General features: G+C 40.6%; 1 long non-coding RNA gene across 2 annotated transcripts in view; it reads right to left on the bottom strand.

Moving 5' to 3' along the window:
- The window catches only part of LOC116439301, a 70,950-nt gene extending 53,408 nt beyond the window's left edge, over positions 1 to 17,542 (bottom strand). For both annotated transcript variants that reach the window (XR_004238122.1, XR_004238123.1), the window contains exon 1: positions 17,449 to 17,542. This is a non-coding gene — a long non-coding RNA (uncharacterized LOC116439301). The remainder of the gene's footprint in view (positions 1 to 17,448) is intronic.
- Between the last annotated feature and the right edge of the window lie 2,975 nt (positions 17,543 to 20,517).

The raw sequence follows: 20,517 nt of genomic DNA, 5'->3' as shown, positions 1-20,517 counted from the left end.
CTGGGTGGGAATGAGCTGCCTGCCAGGGCTAACCCACAGCATCTTCTAACATGCATGTTACAGTACATTTTTCCTTGGCACTCATTGTACATGCACATCTGTCATGTCACATGTCATGCTTAGATGTCATTAACTTGGTATTTTTGAGCTTTCCCAGCTTCTGTCCTTAAGGGTGAGATGTAGGTCAATACTGTTTTTAAGAGTCTTAGATACACACTCTAAGAGAAAACAAATGAGCCTCTGAAGGGCATATTTTTTGTTACTGTAAGCCAGGAATCGAGGCTGTGATGTGAATTTACCAAAAGGAAAGCTAGTACACATTCTGCTTAAGATGTATCTTTTCCAACCTTAATGATTCTATGATTCTACCTCAACTAATATCTGATAAACCAAATGAACAACCTACAGAAACTGGAAGCCAAACGAGACAGGTCTTATGCTTGCTCTGTATACCTATCCAGTTGATGGTCATTGTTAGAGACAAGTGCATCAGCAGGGAGAATTTGTACAGCTTGTTTACAACATGCAGTCAGCACAAAAGCTTGATGGATCCTTGGCAGAAATTAAGCTGGCAGAGCTTTGATCCAATGACCAAAAATCATATACTGAATTTTGGATATTGAAATATTTGATCAATGACCAGAGACCTCTGCCACTCTTTAGCTAAAAAATTACCCATTGTATGCCAATCTAAGCAATTCACTTTCTGATTTTGTGATGGCTATGCAGGGAGCATTGCTTTCAATTCCCTCCCCAGAACACCCCCAGCAGCAAAAGCAGATGTTACAAGCCAGTTGATGGCGACTTACAAAGCTAAGCTCAACTGCAATTTGCTGCTGTTGAAGTCTGTAAGGATAAACCTGTGCCATCTAAAGGATACATCTCTTAAGTTCTTGAAGAGATTACTCAATGCACACAGTGACCAAATTACCTCCTTCGGATAAAAAGAGTTTTATTTAACCTTTTGAAACTGTGGCAATTCCATCCACTCCTTTTGGCTCATCTGTCTTGTTATGACTCCAAGTGGGAGCTGCAGCTCGTTTTCTCCAAGGCAGAGAAGAAAAGACTCGCTGAAATTCCTACATCAAGGCATAAACTGTCTTTGGACATTGCAAATCCTAAAATTTTACATGGGTTCAAGGAGAAATAGAAATTCATAGAAGACAAGTCTGCTGAGGACCGCTAAATTCAACCATATGTAGCTCAGAAACCCCTGAGCTGCAAGTGGCTGGCAGCAAGGAGGGTAACTGGGGAAAGTACTGAGTATGCCTGTTTTCTTTGTATACTTGGCTCATGTTGGAGGCAGGATACAGTGCTAATAAGAACATTGGTCTGATCCAGAATGGCTGCTCATATATGCTGTATTAGTTAAATAATCACATCTTCCATGCAGACAAACTGTCTGCAATTAAAGTCAATCTGTAGTTTCCTGGCTAGTTTCAAAACTGTAGCAAGTATTTACAGCCTCCACTTTCGCCGACCCTGAATGACCTGACGCTACAAGCTCCCAGCTTGTGGCTCTGCTGCTTAACCTGTGCCTCTGCTGCTTAACCACAGCTCTTACCCTGTGCCACAGCCGGCACGAAGCCAGCAACGCTCTGGTACCTCGTGTCTGCATGGAGAGCTGGGCCTGGAAACACATCTGGCTGTGACAGGGCGTGCGCTTGTGTGGCAGAGCGCTTCATCAGCCAGGCCGACCCCTGGGTCTGGCTCAGGTGCTGTGACTCCCCAGCCCCATCCCATCCGGGAGCCTGCCAGGGCTGGTGTGCAGGAGAGGAGCCGGCAGCGGGGAGGAAGGGTCGGGGACTCCTCGCACCAGCGCTGCGATCAAAGCAAACCCGGCGGAACCGCAGCGGGGGCTGCTTGCGATTAACACCATTCCTCCTGCAGCTTCCAAGGCACCCTTTGATCCTTCCCCTTGCCCTGGAGGGGAACATGACCTTCACTTTGAAAAACACTGCTGCAGCACAAGCAAGCTGAAAGGGGGAGGCCGCTGACAATGTGCAGCTGTAAACCGGGGTTAAATATCAAGTTATCCCGGATTAATGGCTGCTTGCCGCTCCTGGTGCACAGCGGCAAATGGGACCCATTCGCAGCAGACGTGTATTGGTTTAAATCGGCCGGCTAAAGTAAAACCCAGATTAAGTGAAACCAAAAGCAAGGCCTTGGGCTTTAAAAGGACATGAAACAGAAGGAGTGTATACACATTAACCTTCAGGTGAGAAGATATTTTTTTCCTTAAGCAGAAACAAGCACAGACCAACCAATGCTAGAAATCAAGATTATAATTTTTGCTTCTTTTCTAAATTTACTGCTTTGTGGGTTTTTTTTCCAAACTAATGGCCACAGTCCTTCCCCCAGACTTTTTTTCCCCTGGGTAAAATAGAACATAGTCATCAGCTCCTGAAATGGTAGTAATCACTAATAATGTCCATGTGTAGGCCACCTTACTCTTCTTATAATTTTTTTTTGTTATACAACGCAAAACACAATAAAACTGATACTATCCCTCTACTATCCAATTTAGAAATGAAAATTGAAAATGACGCTAAAGTATTTCACAATATTTCACAGAAAATGCACCTTTCCAGCTGAGGGTGGAAAATAACAGCACTGACTGATAATTACAGTATAAAGAAATCATCAGATAATTAACATGTCTTGGCTGGGAGATGAGTTGAAATGTATTCTGTCATGTCTGGCAAGGTCAGAAGCATATCTGAAAACTAACCCATTTTTTCAAAGTTCTCTCCACTGAAAAATTCTCCTTAGAGTGTCCGTGTCTCTTCCTGAAACACCTCGGATGTTACACCATGTAGGATTCACTGAGTCCTAGCCATCTACCAGGGAATTTCTGAAGACTTCTGCCACATCTGCTACCCAAGTGTAATGCAGTCTGGTTTTACCTCATCCAATAAACGCACATATTTGGAAAAGAAAATCTTGGCAAGTGAGAAAATATTATGATGCATTCCACTGTTTCATGTTAAAGGGACAGTACAAAATCAAATTAAGCCTTTTGGGGAAAAGCAAACTGGAGGAGAAATTAAGCCCAAAGCTAAAGAAATATTCTCAGGGGATTAAATACAAAAGCATTCCTTTCTTTGGACTATGCTTTTCTACTCTTTTGTCAGAATGTTCTGTATTTGGCATACCACAAAGCTCCAGCTTTCATAAAGACTTTCAGACAGGCAGTGTTGCTGAAAGATCTGTGTAGAACCCTGGAAAGACTCTGTGTGGATTGGGACTTACTCCTTTCTATTTCAACAAAAGAAAATACAATATTTTTTCTATTGTTGTGTGATCTAACTCATTACTGTTGAAAATGCTGAAAGTTGCACCAGTGTCTATTCTGAGGTCCAGCTGGATTTATAGCTGACTGCACGGAGTCTTGGGAAGCTGCTATTTTTTGTCTAGTAAAATAAATCCCTAGAATGTGTCGGTAACCTCATAGTACAGGGTAAGGGAACAAACTTGGCTAACAGAATGGAATGGTTGGAAGGGACCAGCCTGAGCTGATGCTCCCCAAAAGACACAAGCAGCTTTTCCAAGCATAGGTGGGAAAGGAGGGGTACAACTGTCCCCAAGTTATTTTATTCTACCCAAGAACTGACCAATGAGAAGGCCAAGATGTCTCATTCATACAGATGCATAACCCTATGAATCATCTGCTATGCAGAAAGACAACAAGAGGGGCCAAAAAACTGTGTAAAGAGTTACTCCTGAATCCTAGGCAAGAGCAGGTTCCAAGAAACAGGAAAATTCAGTGGTTTTGGTAGGTTCTGTACTGATATCCTCAGGGACTGATGACCTTTCATAAGCCGCTGTGTGGGTATAGTAATAGAATATGACAGTGAATGGTTACCCCATCTTTGTTGCTAATACTCTTTGCTCCTCAGAAGGAAAGACTCCCTGTAAGCTGCTAGGCAAAGAACTCCAGCTAGAGACAGCTCATCTCAGTGAATACTAGCTATTTTTGCTCTGATGCAAAACTCCTGTAGGAGAGCAAAGAAAGGGAATATATCCTTCATTTTTTCAGCAATAGAAAAGAGGATGCATGGACTGTGGGTGAAATAGGTGAAAAAACCAAGTGCAAGAGAGGATTTCAGAGAGCTTCACCTGTACCATGGTCTAGATGTGCACTAGTAGTGTCATTCATATCTAACAACCATACATTGCAATGCATAGGAAAGGTTGATTTCCACACGTTTCCTACAATGGAGACTTTTCTTCGTCGTGGATAGGAATGGGACCTAATATCATTGCAATTGGAGTGGCTGCCACAGAGTTGACTGCCATACATTAGCCCAGTTTACAAAAATATCAGACTGGAACAACAAAGTCAAAAGATCACCCAAGATATTATTCCTTAGCCATGAAAATAGTTAGATGTTTGAAAGAATCACTTTATCACCACTTTGCAACATTCCAGTGTATTTTATATTTTTTCTTACTGTTATTAAACTTACTGTTATTAAATATTAAATACTTTGTATGATTAGAAAAGAATACATTAAGAAAAAACATATTCTGAAATACTTTCTAAACTTTTCTACAACTTCTATAATTTGTGTGTGCTACCTGTTACTACCCACCATTCATTTATTTTCATTTATTCTTCCTGTGATGCTACTTGTTACCTAATCAACCCTCCAAAACCAACTGCTGGATTTACTTCACCCTTACTCTATTGCTAGTAAGAGACTTTTTGACATTTCAGTTTTTAAGATGCTGTTATAACTTAGTTAAACTTTTACAAGTTCAGTTGAATTTTCCATGCCTGGTGTTTGTTCCAGGCTGTTGTTATTCATGTGTTTTTAAATTTCAAGAGTCATGGTTCAATTATTTCTAAGAAGAAAGTTAAGGAAAAATAAGTTTTGCCCACACATGAAAAAATTAGGCTATTTCTTGTATGTAATTTGTTTAATACTTTAAAGAATGTATATAAAATTTGGCAGGGGAAGGGGCACTCCTGCCAGGAGTCCTTTTTGCTGTCTTTGTGAAAGCTTTTTTAAAAAATGCATTTCACACATCCTTAATAAAGCCCTTGATTTTCTAGTACCTGTGATCTCTGGAGGCTCTTGCCCCACAGAGCACGGTCAGCACTCCCCGGCTGGACCCTGCTGCCGAGCCAGGCTAGGGTTACTGGGGTCAGGACAGCAATGGTGGCTCAAAATTACTCTAGACTATGCACAGGAACTTAAAGCAAGAAGCCACTTTCTCTCTCTGTGAATAACATGACTGCCACTAACGAACAGCATGGAAGAGGAAACCCACTGAAGCAAATTCATTTGCAATATGTGCTGGACAGTATAAATAAAAACGAGTAGTTGAAAGTAATGAATCTAATGACAGACTGAAAACAGTGCTGGGTGCCTGTGAGAGGCTGAATGAATGGAGAGACAAGTGGCTGAAGGGAGAGTCAGTGGGATCAGACAAGAAACAAAAGGGTTGCCAAATTCAGTGGGGGTTTTTTTCTTGGTTTTACTGTAAAAACTGAAAAATGCTAGTTCTGGAAACTGATTTCTGATTTTTATATTACTCCAGTGCAACAATGTTGCTGATTTCAAGTGGAGTTACTCTAATTTTTTGGCAGCAGAATGAAGAGCAGAATCCTTCAGTTGCACTGGAAATCTTTCTGCTTTTCAAATACACCAGTAAGAGTTACGGCTTTCCATGTGGCTGTTACAAATGTGTTCGGCCCTGGAACACATCAAGTTGTTCTACAAACCTACAACAGTTCTCAAATGTCATGTGCAGCAAACTAAGATTCTCTTAGCAAGAACAGTCAAGCAGGGCAGAAATGCATGACCCTTCCAAAACTTTAAATCATGTTCCAAGTGAATAATGACATATTTGGTTTGCTGCATTTTTCTTCATATTGAAGATGCCTTCATAGCAGGTAAAGAAAAGAAGCAAACCAGTTGCTTATTGGACAGGTTAAGCCATAGAGAAATGTTTGAATTAGAAATGTCATGAAAACAGCCACTTAGAAGCTTTGTTTCATGATGAATAGCATTAGTCTATTTAATCTACTTTGATGAGTGTTTGCATGTGGAACTACATGAATAGGGTATGTATGCCTAAGTAAAACAAAAACGCCTGCCATGCCTGGACATACTCTCAAGAGTGGATATAAAGCGCTTGATGTGGTACAAAGGTCACTCTGGCTTGGAGCACTAGAGCAGGAGGTGAGAGGCCTCCAAGTCCTGCCTCACAAACACCCCACATTCTGCTCCCTAAATGTGGCTGGCTATCAAGTAGGTCTTCCCCAAGACCAGGAGCTGAGCATATAATTCAGCTTAGAAAGGCTCCATCAGTCAGGTTTCGTGTAACACTACCTTCCTCATTTGACCACCCCTAGGGGAAAACCTTATGACTTCCCACAAAAGGGAGACCAAAGGCCTGGATATTGCATCCATTTTTAAAGAAAGAGATTTTAAAAAGGAAAAAACCCCAAAAGCTCTGAACAAAACCTTGTGAAGACACATACAATAAAATTTGCAAACACATGCTGGGCCAAATTCCGATCTCAGTTGAACAGAGTGAGCTGGAAGAGAGAGAGGAAGAGAACAGATGGGAGAAGCAGATGAAATAAGGAACAAATGTAGACAGAATGATTAATTTATTTTAGAATGGAGAGAACCACTTATCCGTAACTGCCTGCAATGAAACACACATATTTTTCCATATATACAATGTTTTGAGTTGGTACAGAGGCATTATGTGATTGTAAATGGAAGAGCAAGAGGAAATGAAACTGTTTTTCTGGCCCTTGCTCAGAAAAGGATGTGCTTGGTCTTCTGTGGGACTTAAGAACACGTCGTAACATTTTTCTGAACTGGAGCTTCTATGAAGAGATTCTTCATGCTATGAAAATGTTATGTCTCGAGCTATCAGAAGTCTCTAGGTCTCAGTGGTACTTTGCACTTACAACCAAATGATATTTTGAAACCTACTCTGAGTTTAAACTGCTGATTTATCACTCACTCGTATCAAAACAAAGATTTGTTTATTTTTCTAGTTTTATGCTGTGATAATTCACTTTAGTGCACTTAAACTAGGAAAACATGGCAAAGAATGTAGCTAACACTTTTGATTAATGAAAATATGCAGAAAAAACACTATTAAGACACCAATACCAAGCACTAAAATGTGAGGGGAATACTGGAATCAATTGCTGCTTGATCAACATGAATACGGCCTTCCTGCATGCAGACATTCTACTGCAACCTTTAGTCATATGTCATCGATTACATTTTCCACACAGAAACTCTATCTGCTTCCAGTGGACTAAAAGGAGGGCTCAAACTTTATTAAAACAAAATACTGAATTTCTGTCTTCATCATGGGATGTGCAGCTGCCTCAGTCCCAGAACCTCTCCATTTCTCAGAGCAAAAGACATTGGTCTCTCAGCCAAGGACCACAAGGCCTGCTGATTAAAGCATTAGACACAAGCTATGTATTGCTAATACCTTAACATACAGCTAAATGACAAACAGAAATCAATCAGAAAGATTTTTGCAGAGAACGCATTAATGACCAATACAAGCAGCTAAAGCTAGTGTAGGAGAATACAGAATTTTAGCTGTATTCCAGAATTTGTGTGCAACAGCACCAAACCACATGCTATGCCCATAACCCCCTTGATTAGCTGATATAAATCTGTTAAGATGTCACTAGCATGCTATCCGACAGCTGTCACATGAAAAATGCTGGCTCTATAAAAACAACTCTGGAAAAAAGAGGTCCTAGGCAGATGACAGGAGCTGCCTGAAATCTCCCTCAGCAAAGCTAGATTTCAAGGATAGATTCCATGATAGCTGGCCTTTATAGCATCCGCTATGGGCAGATGGGGCTTTTTTGATCAGTGGATTTTAACAGACCTTCACAGCAGCAATAGAAACAGTGGTTCTGGTGGTGTTAGCTATCATGTTAACATCATGTTCTCATATTCAGAAATCACTCATTCTTGAGTTCTTGCAGAAGTGACAATCGAAGTGACAAACTGTGAGAAAATATCCTTTTGTGGAGGGTTTTCAGAAACCAATTGAGAACTGCTGTGCTTGAAAGTAATGAGGAGAAAATAACTGCCAAGGGAGGCTTCTTTCTTTCAGAATTGTTTCAACTAAGACATCGACTTCTTACTACTTTCAGGTCTTGTGACAAGCTCTCTTACTACAGATACTTTCTTAACAGGTTTAGAGCAGTGATTGCCTGACTACCTTCTGTCTACTGAGTTTTCAAGTGCCCAGTTACCAGCAAAGTAATAATCATAAGCCATGCACTCTAAATGCCTAAGACAATGTAAAATATGGGATGCACAGTGTTGGCATGGGGACTGTGAGATCAGGATTTTACTATTAGTTTTGGCATGCCCTTTCAGGATGATTTTGTCAAGATCTCCAGATAAAAATCTTTGAAGGTCTAAGACTTACATCTCTCTGTAAAATAACCTTCCTCTTTTCCTTCTCTAACATATATTTTTGTTGTGGCCAGGCTGGTTTCATGCTTTTTTGGGAGATGTGTTACAAATAGGGTTCCTAAGTGGCCCTTTCAGCAGCACAAATAATTAACAAAAGTGATTTAATTTATATCCTCTTCATGGATATTCTTCTGAAGTCCTCTTATCAGTTACAATGTAAAAGTTATAGCAATGTCTCACATGATTATTATTATTATCCAGTTTTGTCTTTGTGGGTGTGTATGTTGGGGCTGTTGGAGTACAGCCTCCCAGAGTTGTCATCCTTTCTCTTTCAAGGCTAAAATAAATACATGGTTAAATACTATGGGCTGTGGTGCAGCATCTTATGGAGAATAGAATTCTCAATAATTCATGGTATCAATTCAAAACATAAAGACAATGAGCACTGAGGAGCCTGTACCAGAGAGAATGGTGCAAAGCCATTAAACTGAAATATTTATGGAGAACTTCCTGTTCAACACTGTGTCTGCACACTGATGTATCTTTTGAGTTGAAGGAATGAGTGGAATTATTTGCTTTGTCTGCCTCTCAAGCCTTTTTTGGACCATTAGAAAAGAGTGCTTGTTTTTATATATTTTTGATCAATAAATGCATTAATTCCTTATTTCTTTCAGTGCCTATTCATGAACCTGCTTTATGCAGGCAAAGGTCATATCTAGGCACCTAGAAATCAATTGGACTGATGGGAAAATACATTTACTTTCTCACATTTTTATGAAAAGCTTTTTTAAAAAGCTGACATTGTTAGTCAACTAAATATTGCTTTTTGTTAAGAAAGCTGTTGGGAAAATTTCCAGTGCTGGTAAGAGCCATGTTTTCATGGATTAGTAAGAAAAAGACATCAAAGTATTGGCTGGATTGTTTCATTTTTATTGCAGTTTTGGGGAATAGTTAAAACCACGGTGCTAGACTTAGTGCAACGCCCAATATCCCTGGAAACCGATGATGCAGAAATGGGAGCAGTGAATGGAAGGACATCAAGCTAACAGTTCCCATGTCCAGAAACTAGAGCCACTTCAGTTCTAAGCCCAGCAAGGATCAGTGATCTCTTTCCTGACCGGGAACAGCATCCAGAAGGCCACGATAAATGGCAGGGGCCATGAGGATGCAGTATCTTTATATCTATGCTCACTGTATCAGCAGCTTCCCTGAGTGTCTGCCTAAGAGAGATCTAAAGTTTACGGGGTGGCACCAGAACTGGAAGACCAACTGTGGGAAGTTCAAACTCTCAGTTCAAACTCTGGGGTCTCATTGAGCCTTTTTTTAAATAGGAGTTAAAAAGAAAATTATTTGACTCTCCTCTACATGTCTTCCAGTGTGAATTCATCTTTCTGGAGCACAAATGACTTGATTTCTTCACTAATGCTTTGTACAACAGTGTACAAGGAGAGATGCTGTGTTGATTGGAAATGCTTTCCTAGCTCCACCCACACATCACTTACAGAATGTGACAGTGACAACTGACAATTATATTCAGCCTGCTGTTAGGTATCTAATCCAATGTGTTCCTCTAGGCTTCCTCTACTGTCAGTGGTGGGAGCGTTGAACTGGGCTCAGTTTATCCTTTCCTCAGAAAGATATCTGAGATAACTGGTCAGGACTGCCCTTAGAAAGGGTCCTTGCCTCTCTCAAATGACCTCAGAAAGGATGCTGGCAAGCATTTCAGGTTATGCATCTGCCTTTCAGATGCTGACAACAGGTGTTAAGACTCTTGGTCACAGGATCTGTTCTCCCAGGGGAATGAAATAACTGCCATGAGTTTTCAGGACAGGAATTCACAGCCCCAACTGAATTCTTTATTCAGGGAACAGGGAAAATTTAAGCACACAGGAAAACAAGTAAGAAAAAAAGGTGTGCTGAGAAAGAGCTACCTGAAACGGATGACCAGAAACGATCAAATGAGCAGAGCAGCTACAGCCCCGCCACTAACACAGTTACGTGAGAACAGCAGAAATCTCATGGTTTTCGATTGGTCCCCTTTGGCAACTGGCATTACTGCTATTGCTTTCTTTAGAGAAAAAAAAAGATGGACAAGGGTGAGAACAGTGCTTTGTTTCCTATCACAGTGCAAGGAGTGAAACACAGGATCAGAAAGGAGAAGCCTCACAAGTCCAGGGGGTTTGGGCCCACTTCTGTCCTCTCCCAAGGGAATAATTTCAGCTCCAAGGACCTAGCTGTGATGTGGAAACTATAGTACTTAGGAAAGCCATACAAGACTGGTAAGGCCAGGAAGTTAACAAATAGGGAGGACCTACTTTTTATTTCAATTCTTTTGCTTACTTGTTTTTGTCTTGCTCCCGAGTATAGGCACCCAGATTCCTGCTGGTTTTTTTACAGACTAGAGGCCACAGATTTTTCTGGATTTCAGTCCTCAGTTCCTTACTCAGCAAAGTTTTGAGGGATGCTCTCAATCTTCCCCAGATTGCTGGAACTGCAACTCCATTCCTAAAGATCTAAAGAGGCTGCCAGAAACAAACAAATTGCAGGCTCTGGGGAATAGGGTGGAAAATCCAAATTGTTCCACAACTCTTTAAAAATCAGACCCCTGTTTATTTTGATACCTAAATACAGATTTAAATATTTAACTTCTGGCTGTGCACTTGAAAGCTCTGGTTTTAAAAATCCTTTAAAATCCTCTCTTTGGTGGTTTAGGGTCACTGAATCTCATCTGACCTTCCCATAACGTGCAATTTCCCCTTTGACAGCACACAAACAGCACAGTACTAGGATAGCCAATCCAGACAACACTGGCAGCCCAGGAGGCAGCAGGAGAAGGCTAATGGTGAGGTGGAGGCAGTGGTGGGGCTCACTGTCCTCACTGGTCCCAGCACTCTGCAGGCACTTAGCCCCAGCACAGGCCTCTGGGCAGCTCCATGGCAGCAGAAACAACCCTGGAGGATGAAAGCACAATCTGCCTCTTCTGTGATTTGGGGGAGGAATAATCTGGTTTGGATTAAAACATCCCTGATACTTTTACTTATGAAACACCTTTGTAAAGGCAATGTGACCCCCTGAGGCACAGCAATCCTTACTAGCAGCTGCAAGCCTCCAGCTGGGCACTCTGTAATGAACTTCCATAATCATCTTGGGGCTTTTATTGGGCAGCTCGATCCTTGCCTGTGTGCACCAGCCAAGTGAGGAGAAGGAAGCTCTGATTGGGAGGCTGGCCAGGATAGGAGCACGGCAAGACCCTCCACTGCCATGTAGGCACTGATAACCGTGCAAAGAGGGATACAGGCTATCACCTCAAAGTAGCAGGTGAAAGAATCAGTCTCAATGAACAAGAGTTCACTGGCTGGAACAGAATCAGGCCACTTGGAAGTAGATAAAGAAACAGCCGATACTTCACTTTTGTTATTTGGTGTTCACTCACCTTGCAGAGATTCATGATGGCAGAAAAAAGGGGAGAGAGTTGGACACAAGATATTCATCTTGCTTTTGCCCTGAACACAGAGCATGTTAGTGCTCTCCAGATCGTGTTTTGGCAAGAACAGCTTTTAACATTTTAAAGGAATGTCTTCTTTTACCTCAGTGAAACTTGTTGAGCTGGCAGTCTTTATGACTGAAGCCCTTTATTGAACACAGAGCACTTGCTGAGATGACACAGCCAGAAGTGACACTGTTCCCTCCCATTTTATACTGCACAAAATGAAGAGACTGCTGTGCTAATGATAGACTGTATCCAATTACGAATAAAAATACTATGTTCCCACCACTAAAGCTACTCCTGGAACTCCTCAGGGTTCCTTTATTTTTATGACCTGTCTGTAAGCAGTCACTTTAACCCTCTGATATTTATAAACTGATATACACTACAATAAAAGATAGCCCTCTTTTACAATTCTGGATGATTGCCCATGGCCCTGCAGTCCCTCCCTCACTAGACATCATATTATTCTCCTTCAAGTATAATATTCACTAAGTAAAGCTTACTATTCAGAGCATATTTAGATATCCTTGACTGGAAATCACTCATACACTCCCTATCAACTCCTGCTGGAGCTTTCTGGTGGGGTGGCTACATTACACTGAGCAAGGGTTGAGAAAAGGTTTGCAGGCTTTGAGAAGAGCTGGGTTGGTGCAAGAGCTCGGGAATGTCAGAGGCAGCCAGGCTGTTACCATACACCAGCCCAGACAGTGCCCTCCTGACCCGATACACCTTTTGGCTCTATGTATATTTCTTCTTGTATCACTTCCTGCAAATTGCAGCTGGTCTGCTGAACCAAAATTTTCCTAGAAGATCCAGCTCCTGAAATTCTCACTTGTTACATGGGATGTGTAGCACCTTCAAGGTCAAAACATGAGTTTGGACAAAATATCTCAGGCAAAGTCTGAAATAAGGAATTTACGAGTTTTGGTTACAGCATGGTATCCTTCTAAATGGCTATCACTTTACTCACCAGTTCTGCAAATCTGAACTTGTTCCTAAAATGGTCCCATCCTTGGGCTTCAGATAGAAATATCCTGTACATCTGAGTGATCATACCTGGAGTACTGGACCTGGCCTAGCTATAATCTTTACCAGCTTCTTGGAGTGCTTCTGGCAACATCAACTGGATGTTCATCCTCCAGAGTCAGATCACCATAGTGTTGCATATCCTGTGGGATTCTCTACTAAAGCCACAGCTCTCTTCCATTGTCCATATTCCTTCCACCCTGAAGATTTTCTGGAAGAAGAGGTGGCTCCAACACACAGCCTCAGCTTGGAACAAGCATGGGCTGGCATGGTGGATCAGCATTTGTTTTGAATAAAATGAGGGGGGCAGTGTGTTTTTCAGAACAATCGAAAGGAATTTTAGTCTTTTACTTGAACCAGAGTAGAACTTTTCAGTATGAGGACCAGACACCTTATGGGGCATCTAGGAAAAACTATCCCTCTCTAGATGACAAGAGATGTTTAAGCCATGGGCTAGAGCTTTAGTGAACAATGACCCAACTTGCAGGACCATTAGCATTGCCAAACTCCCAAATACTTTCTTCTGGAGCTCAGTTCGTGTAGCAGGTCATTCAGCTGTATTTTAATGAAGTTCTGCCTAGACTTCCTGGCCGAGTGAAATAACACTGCTTAAGCTCTCACAGCACTGGGTAGAAGGAAAGAACTCCAGACTGGACTATGTTATCATCTGTAATACTGTAACACACATTTTTCTTCTTTGGCAGTTTCAACAGCATTTGAAATCTTGCTATAAAGTCCAAGGAAATCAGAATATGAGACCTTTGTCGAGAATTTTCTTCTGACTTACATGTTTCTCAAAAAAAAATGCCGACTTGAAGCTCAGAGAATTGAGAAAATTGAAAATTACACAGTGTAAAGATACTGAAAATTGCTCTTTTGCTTTGGAGACTTGGGCAGGTTCAGGGAAATGTCAGTGTAATAATGCAGTAACTTTGTTGAAGAAGTTGGACCATAACTGTTGATCTGTACTTCATCAGTGTTTTAAGAGCACCAATTTCCACTGATTTAACTTCAGAACTGGAAATTAGGTAGCTTTTTTTTTTGTAAACAATTTTGTCTCACAAGGACCGGGCATCATCTTCTGCACCTTTGTTGTTATTTTGTTTCAGTGAGTTAAGTTTGGACATTGAGCAATCAGATCACCAGTGCTCATGAGCTGTAATTTTCAGTTTTCTAAGGAAGATACACAAAATGGAAATTGGCAAACATGTGATTCCATTTCAGGGTGTCTGGTGAAAATATTTTGGATCAGTAATGTATCTGAGACAAGACTGGAGAATTGGCCAGACGTCCTGTATGTAATATGCCAAAAAAGCCAGAGCAGCATCCACTGACAATTCAAATACTTTTTAAAGTTCAGAAAAGTTTAATTAGAAGAGTATTCACTCTTTATGAAGTATGACTTATGGAACAGGGTTATATAGGAAGGCTGAAATTATCCATTAATTGACAGCTTTATCCTGAGGATTTTTTCCCCCTTCAACATAAATATTTGTCTTGAGCATTTTTTTTAAATTACAGTAGACTAGAAGTTTGCCAAATATTTAGTGGTTTTGTGAAGTTGTTTGGTATTCATGTCTACTACAGTTCTACAGAAAACAGTTCTAAGAGCCATTTCTTTCACCACACGGCTGGCAATCTAGAGAGGGGCGAAAGATAACAAACTTTAAAAAGATGTGCTAAAGAAAAATGTGATTTTAGGTTAAAAAAAAAAAAGACATTTTTGCAGAGGCTGGATTCATGTCTTGCCAATATTTATTACAGTGTTTATCATTAGGATAATGATTTTTCACATGTTCAGTCTATTCTAAAAGACAATGCTGCCATGTTTTCGGCTCTTGGGCTTCCCGCCTTCCTGAGAGGAGATTGGAGGCTGACGAAAGCTCTCTCCTTCCCCAACCATGTTTACATCCTCACCGGCCCACAGCACAACCCAGACAGCAGAACACCAGAGCTCCAGATCTTTTTGGTTCTCTTCCAGACACATCACACACAGACCAAAGGTCAGGCCACATCTGGACTTTGAGGAGCACGGGCAAGGGAAGAGAGTGTGAAAGAAGCCTGTCCTGCATTTTGCCCTGTGGTCTAGTCAGGTGTCCAGTCACTTCCTAGCACAGTCTCCAACGCAGAGCTGCACTGACCCATCTACTCTTTTAAACAAACAGGTGACTTGATCCACCTTATTCGGCCCCCTAACTCACTGCTTTTGCTTCCACACCTGCACACTGTAAAGCTCTGAGAAACACAGCTTCCTGCTGTTCTGTGATGGCTCTTTGCTACCTTTTTACTTCATTTGTTTGAGAGCCAGAAAGGTGCATGACAACAGGCTCAGCTGGTAGGCTTTGGTATATAATTTATGCCACTTAAGTGTAAAAGTTAAAATTGGAAGCATTGAGGATAGAACAGGATTTATTTTAAATCGTAGCTGGGCTCTCAAATTAGCTACTTTGTAATCCCAGTTCAGTTTCAGGAATGCCTGCCTGGGAAATCCTGAAGACCATCTGAGGACAGCTTTCAGTAACCACATACTATGTGGAACTTTGCCAGGATGACATGGAGAAAAGACCCCAGAGACAGTGATTTCTCAGGAAGAAGTGTCAGTCCACAGGAAGCTATACAATTCAAAGCTATACAGTCAGTGGAGTTTTGAATTCTCTGAGAAAGAACCTTTCTCTTGAAGAAAGGTTTCTGTTATGCTACTGCAAATCTTCTCACTGGAGACTCTTTATGAAGTGTTTTAGAGACACATGATCACAAATGAGCAAACTTGTTTCTTGCTACCTGCATTTCAAAAATCAGGTGCCAAGTTTTTCTGTCCATGTGCTATAAACTCTATCATATGGAAAACAGAAGACTTTTGTGGCAGGAATTAAGTGAGAACAAGCTATGTTTATACTTATCAAGTAGTGATGATATGCAAAAGCAGCTTTTCTATTTACAGGCTTGGCCTTTTATTCTCACAGACTGTTCAGAAGGAATATGAAGAGAGGCCAGACTGCAGGACAGACAGCAGCATTTCCTCCACTGTCTCTACTGTGAAGAGGCTTCTGACCAAAGAATCACTACTAACTAGGGAATCAGTAGTTCACTTTCAGATCTTAAACATTTATCCTTAATTACTATTTACTTGCACATTTAGGAACATTGGAACAGCCACAGATAAGAACTCTTTCATTCACAATCTTTGACACTAGGCATTCATGCTAGCTGGCAAAAAATAATAAAAAGGAAACCACCACTGCGTTCCCTCTGTGCCAGACAGCTGCTTGCTCTTTCCCTCTGTGTCTGACTTCAGTTTTTGATACACCATCATTCAGTTCTGCTCTCTCCTCTCGCCTCATTTCAAGAGCTGACATGATACATGGACTTCCATCCCGGCTTGCAAAATATAAAGGGTCACTCAAGACCATCTGAACATCATGTCCAGTTCCCATTCTCTACTAAAGAACTACCTCATCTTCTGATGCAAACAGAATAATAATTTAAACAATATAACTTTACACTTTTTAGGTAGTTAGGCTATATATTTATTTCTTGCACCAGCATAAGATTACTGGGCTTTATGTCCAGCTAAGTCCCTACCACACTGTTGTTTCAACCATATGTGTCTGCTTTTCTGAAAATCCATTTCTGCTTTGTTCCACAGTAAAGATAAGGTATAGAACTACTGGTGGATTAACTGCATCTTAGCTAGGCTACAACCAAAGGGGTTTTGGTAAAAACTTAACAGGCTAATGACAAAATGTGTTTTGTCATTAGCTGACTAATTGACAGCACTCTAAATTTGTTTTTTGCTAGTCTATTCCAGGCCTTAAAAGTTGGTGCATCTCTTTATACCTGGTGCATAATTCACACTTTGTGACAGACGATTCTTGAAGACACACAGCCAAATTTAGGCTCAGAAATCCTAACACCCTCTTGAGCTTCACTTCCATCCACAAACAAAAGAAATACTTGCTGTCTGTCAGATGCCCTTATTTGAGAGAACTTATATCAGTATTTATGTTGGTGTGATTCCACATCCTTTACAAGGAATAGGATCAGATACGCAGCAAGTTTCCCTGCTGGAGATTTTCCAGTATCTGGAGCAGTGCACCGTAAGTACCATAAATGTCAGCAGTGATACTAATTGTGTTACATATACAGGGTAAAAAGAGTAGAAAAGGCAAAATTCAGTAATTTTAGGCCTCCATACCCCAATCATCACCCTTCTGCTAACATAGGCTATTACATTAAAGTATGTAGGGGAAATAAAAGGAATACTTGGCACCATCATGAACACATGTAAGGCCAAGACAGTAATGTAATATGGATACAATCAGATTATCATAAGATATATTTAATTCAGGGCTTGATGACAGGCTTATTTCTAAGAGTTTTGACCTAAGGAACAATGAAACCTCATTTTGAATTCCCGAGGACTTTCAAGACTTCAGAATGCAAGGCTCTTTGATATATCTCAAGATTCCTCATTTTTTGAGACCAGTAGATCAGGTCTCTTCCTACCTGGTGCTGAGTATTTTCTTCTCTTGCTGAAGATAGTGGAAATTTAGGATATTCTTCAAGTCCGAAGGGCTTTCAGCACCTCTAAAGGGCCGTACCTCTGTTAACACAAACACAGTCTTAAGTTATATTTTAGAAAACACTTATTCTGGGACATATTTGATCAGAAAGCTTCTATATGCCTAAAGTCAGAACAAGATGCAACAGGATTCTTTTAATTACCTATGAATTTCAATCCTTTATATCCATTAAAATCTTACTCATTTCCCTAGTCTTTCCACAGAGTTTGATACAAATCAGAGTGAAATGAATTTCTTTTCTCCCCACAAACCCTATTTCAGGATTCATTGTAAGGTTGTATGTTTATCCCTTCTTGAATTCAAGAAGAGAAGAGGAACAGCGCAAATTAGAACATTTTGTCTACTGTTGAACTTATTACAGAACCTGCCACTTCCATATTATAAATGAGGTTTAAGCAACAACCTTCTTCTGTCAGCGCTCTTTAAAACATCTGCAGATTTCTTTATTTCCCAGAAAAGACACTGAAGTTTACAAGGGAGTCCTTGTGCGTGGATGTGCAGCCGTGCCAATAAAACTCCAATCCTTTCAGTTCTGAAAATGTTTCATGTACTACTGAGACTACAGTAATGACTGCCCAAAGAGAGATGTACATTAGATTTTTCATTCTTTCTAAGCATAGGCAATTTTTTCCATTTATGTGTACTTTCTCCCTTACGTATTTTAAGACAATTTCCTTCCCCCTTCTTGTAACATTGGTGATGTAGATCAGTTTCCCAGCCCATGTGGAACAGAGAGGGCATAACTGTTACTGTGAATTCTTTCAACATTATTTCATCTTCTCAGAAAACCAAAATGACAAGAAATATAATGGGATTATTTTTGACAACTGACTAATATGCTGACACACAAAAGGGAGACATGAGTATCTTCAGTCATCATCATTACTAGCATTGAGCAGCTGGTTAAATTTCAGACCTGAATTCTCAGGTTTTTTGTTTACAGTTCTAAGTTACATACACATAATAAGGGGAGTTAGAATACAAGTTAGCTAGCTGATTCGAGATCTAACAGAACCAGGTTTTGGCAGCTGTGTTCTGCTCTTAACAAAATCTCAGCTGTTATATTTTGCATTTACTATGACGAAATTAAAAAGCTAATCACAAAATTTTTACTCTATAAGAAAGAGAAACATTCTGTTCTTTCCAAGTTTTTCCTCAAATAAAACATTAATTACTGCCTTTAAAAAATGATTTTTCCACACTTCTAAGACAATGTCAGACATTAAATATGCATACTACATGTACCTCACTGGTATAGGTGCTCACACCTAAAAATAACCCCATATAACATCAACCTAAATCTAGAGTGATTGATAAACCCTTCTATTGCTCAAACACACAGAAAACAAACCATTATTCAGTAAGGTTGCAATTGCAATGGCTTTCTGAAGACTGTATCACAATTCTGTTTTGGACTAGATATTATTCCTGTACTGCATTATTTACTATTGAAACTCAGGTTTCATCTCCCATCCAGACTGAATGCTTCCTCACCCCAGATTCTGTATTTTCAGAAGCCTATTATAACCTGATGTGACACATCTGCCAGTGAAACTATTTCTGAACAAATGTCTTAAGAGCTGCTTAATTACTGAAGTTTTCATTATCAGCACAATGTTCACTCTGCTAGGAATGGGAGTTTATCTTAGATAAGTCTACAAGAGTTTTCTCTTCTTTGTTTGCACATGCAAATTTGGCTATTTGGGGCAGTGTCAGGCTCTGGGTAACTGACACAAACACAGCAGATGGAGTTATCACTGCTCTCTGAATCCATGGTTATATACACCTACCAGTATGTTTTATTCAAGTTACAAATTTAAGAAAACATTTACCAGAAAGGGGAAAAATAACAACAAAATCCCACTTCAGACAGCTGTAATTACAACTTCCAATTAATTTGTAACAAGATTCCTCCAAACACACAGGGAGAGAGGGAAGGGCAGGCTGCACCTTCATCTGGATTAACCATGCTTGGTCCCTCTACGTACTTTTGTAGCAAAGGTGCTGCAGGTGGATGCTGACTCCCAAACAGGAGGTGTGAACTGAAGGGGAGCTCACCTGTTGAGACATGGTCAGTTCTGGCTGAGCTTTTCTCAAGTATTCCATACTGCTTTTGGAAACAATCTTTTTTAAGGGAGAGACGGGGGACTTTAACATGTGTATTTTCCCCTGTGTCACAAAGCATTGCTGGGTCTATGTAGGTTAGAGGTTATCAGGCAAGCATTGGCAAGGACATTGTATAAGGTCTCCATGCACTTCACATTTCATGCTAGCTCTCCCATGCAACCAGCAGCCCTGTGTTTAGTTACTCCAGCACTGAGGAAAACCAACTGCAGCCTGGCAGTACTGCCAGGCTCACTGTTTCTGTGCATTGCAAAGAGTTCCCTCTCCCATCCACTCTCTCAGGGAATGGGAGTAGTTCTCTGATTTCTGTCATTTTAATCTTGCACACCAAGAGGTGATGGCTGTGCTGCACTCCTCTACACCCTGCAATAAGAGGCCTGAGGTTTCAAGTGCCTGAGCCAGGAGATTCTGAGTGTGCTGCTGCACCTGCCTTCTGCACAGTTTTGAAGAGGAAGTCCTTACAGTTTTCACTTTTGGCCATAGGACAGAAGAATTTGACTAAGAGAAAGGATGAAAAGCTCAAGGGTTTCATGTTAGTATTAAGGGGGTTTTGGCTGAATGTTTCAAGCTTCTGTGCTTAAATTTCCATAAATAAGGGAAGTTACTGTGTGTGTTCAGGTACGCTTGTTTCAGTATAAATGTAGAGATGAACTTCGCTGAATTTAAAATTTAAATGTTTTCGCCTTTCTGAGGATAAGGAACACTAAGCTGTCTGTTTCAGCTGGTTAAAATGAAAATCAGCTTGCACCACCATTCCAAAATCTTCACAGTAGTAAAATAGCTTCCATCCAAAACTTAATGAAATTAGAAGGCAAGTGTCCATGTGGACACCAGGGAAATAACAGCTATTTGGCAAGAGCTTTCTTGG

Source organism: Corvus moneduloides, chromosome 2, assembly GCF_009650955.1.
Source record: "Corvus moneduloides isolate bCorMon1 chromosome 2, bCorMon1.pri, whole genome shotgun sequence".
NCBI classification, from domain to species: domain Eukaryota; kingdom Metazoa; phylum Chordata; class Aves; order Passeriformes; family Corvidae; genus Corvus; species Corvus moneduloides.
Note: the sequence above shows the minus strand (reverse complement) of the source record. Positions and strands in the feature narration are given on the sequence as shown.